The sequence below is a fragment of the Beta vulgaris genome, chromosome 7, assembly GCF_026745355.1.
Source record: "Beta vulgaris subsp. vulgaris cultivar EL10 chromosome 7, EL10.2, whole genome shotgun sequence".
Lineage (NCBI taxonomy): Eukaryota > Viridiplantae > Streptophyta > Magnoliopsida > Caryophyllales > Amaranthaceae > Beta > Beta vulgaris.
In genome coordinates, this window is record NC_079208.1 from 32,531,697 (window position 1) to 32,534,219 (window position 2,523).

The window sequence follows — 2,523 nt, forward strand, 5'->3', positions numbered from 1 at the left end:
GCCGCTGTGGGTCCCCGCTGCTCGTTGTCGACTACCGAGCCTCGCCGGATCATTGCTGGAGCTATGCTTCCCCTTGCTGCTCGTACGTCCCTGCTCCAAGTGAGCAGAGGTATATCATCTCTCTAATTTTTTTTCCCTCTAAAACTGATTTTAAGTTCTTTTATACAAGCCTAGTTGCTACCTTTTACTAACTAATCTAAGTGGGCCTAAAATCTGATTTACCTTAGTTATACCAACTTGATTCATTGGTTGCATGTTTATTTATCGGGCTTAAGTGGACTGTTTTTGTTGGGTTTAAGTAAATCACATGTGTAGATTAAACCTTTAACTAGTTGGGTTAGTAATTATGTTTATGAACAAGTACTTCCTGTGAACTACATATATAAAACCAATTAGTCACGAGAATGTTGAATAAGTTACGACTTAATAGCTTATAAAATAAGAATCATACTTAAAGAGCATTTGTACTAATATGCTCTATTGATTTCTGACTCATAAAAATACTCGTATTGAAACATAAAAGAACTCGTTCGTCGAAGCTCAGTAAGGACAATATCAAGGACATAAGAAGAGGATTATTATTATTCTGCAATCAAGGTAACAACTACTGCTAGTACCCGCAATTCCCTTGAAACGCGTTTTTATAATATGCTACTGAGATGATGATTTATGAACATGTGTTTTTGAGTTGCGGGATTATTATTACATCTTTTGATTATGTAGCCTGAGCTTTATATGATTGAAATATACTGAGTTACAAAAGCATACTAATCACTGGAAATGATATTGTTTATGAAATATTAATGAAAGTTACTGAAATAGACTGATCATTGATTAAAGTAAAAGAAACGTAACATGATAAAGTAAAGTGAAAGAACTGGTTGGTTGTACATACTGACTAACTGAAGGTCGTGCACGTACCGTACTGTTTACCGGGGCACTGACCTGCTACTGTTTACTGGGGCACTGGCCTACTATTGTTTACTGGTGTAGGGTAATGCCCGGGGCCAAGGCCCTTGTACAGTGGTGCATACACATATTGGGAGACGTCCCAACACTGACTGATGTACATCAACCAGAGTAAAAATTGATGAAATGGAATTGTGGAATATTAAAGAGAAATTAAATGAATATTGATTTTGTAAATGTTTGAATTATTCACCCCCCTGTTTTGCAAGTAAAATGAATTGAAATGATTTTACGTTACTGGAGTAGCTTGTTACTGGGCCTCGGCTCATAACATTTTCTTATGTATGTTTTAGGTACTGCTGGGGACGATGGTACTGCGTAGTGGCAAGGATTACCATCTTATTAAATCATCTAGTAATAGTGCTACTAACTTGTAAGGTTAACTTAATTAGAATATAAGACCATATACTTTAATATAATTTATCGTTGTTATGTCAAGTAACGTTAACGTTGTTTACTTTAATATAATATAAGATGTTTAAGTTATCACTATTATATCTCTTAAAGTTTAAATATGTTAAATGATTGTAGCCTTGCACCCTCTTAACCGAAGGTGCGACAGTAATGCCTCGACTAATTTGGTATTCCTTTGTTAATTAGGTTGTCTTAATGATTTAGTGGTCGGTGCGTTACATAAGTCTATATATCGATCACTTGCTTGATGATAGCTGCCATGGAGCCGAACCTCCAAAAGAGGTTCGAAACCAAGGATGCCTATACGATCATTCAAGAGTTGCGGGCCATGTTCAAAACTCAAGCCCGGGTTGAGCGGTATGAGACTAACAGGAGATACTTGAATGTCATATGAAGTCGGGTCAAACTTTTTTCCCCCATGTTTTCGCAATGATGGGTCTTTTCGAAAATATGAAACGACTTGGATTCCCTTATAGGGTTGAGTTGGCTACTGACATCATTCTCCCCTCATTTACTGACAGTTTCAATCAGTTCAGAATGACCTACAATATGAATGATTCAGAAAAGACTTTTCAAGAGATGCATGGATTGTTGGTCAATGCTGAGAGGAACATCCCTAAGATTGAACCGAAGAAAGAGGTTTTGTGTTTCAAAAGGGAAAGGGTTTCAAAAAGAAATGGGCAAGGAAATAAGGACAATGACAAGCAAGTTGCCGTTGTTGCTGAAAAACCTAAGTCAACTACCATGGCAAAGGTCGCTAGGGAAAGAAAGTGCTTCCACTGTCACAAGATAGGACACTGGAAGAGGAACTGCCCGGTATACTTGGAAGAAAAGAAGTCCGGGGCTTCCACTTCAGGTATATATGTTATAGAAATCAATTTGACTTCTACTTCTTTATGGGTATTTGATACCGGTTATGGTTCTCACATAGTTAATGATGTGCAGGGACCAAAAAGAATGAGGAAGCTGGCAAAAGGCGAGGTATAGCTGCGCGTTGGAAATGGAGCACGAGTTGCTGCACTTGTCATAGGGAGCTATCGTCTACATTTGCCATCTAGATTTATTTTAGAACTAAATACTTGTTATTTTGTTCCTGCAATAACTAAGAACATAATTTCTGTTTCTGTTTTAGATTCTGAA

General features: G+C 37.5%; 1 long non-coding RNA gene across 1 annotated transcript; it reads left to right on the forward strand.

Moving 5' to 3' along the window:
* The first annotated feature begins 511 nt into the window (after positions 1-511).
* Positions 512-1,402, forward strand: LOC125491704 (uncharacterized). Its single transcript, XR_007268420.2, has 2 exons — positions 512-597; positions 1,263-1,402. It is a non-coding gene; the product is annotated as an uncharacterized LOC125491704 (long non-coding RNA).
* Positions 1,403-2,523: the final 1,121 nt, after the last annotated feature.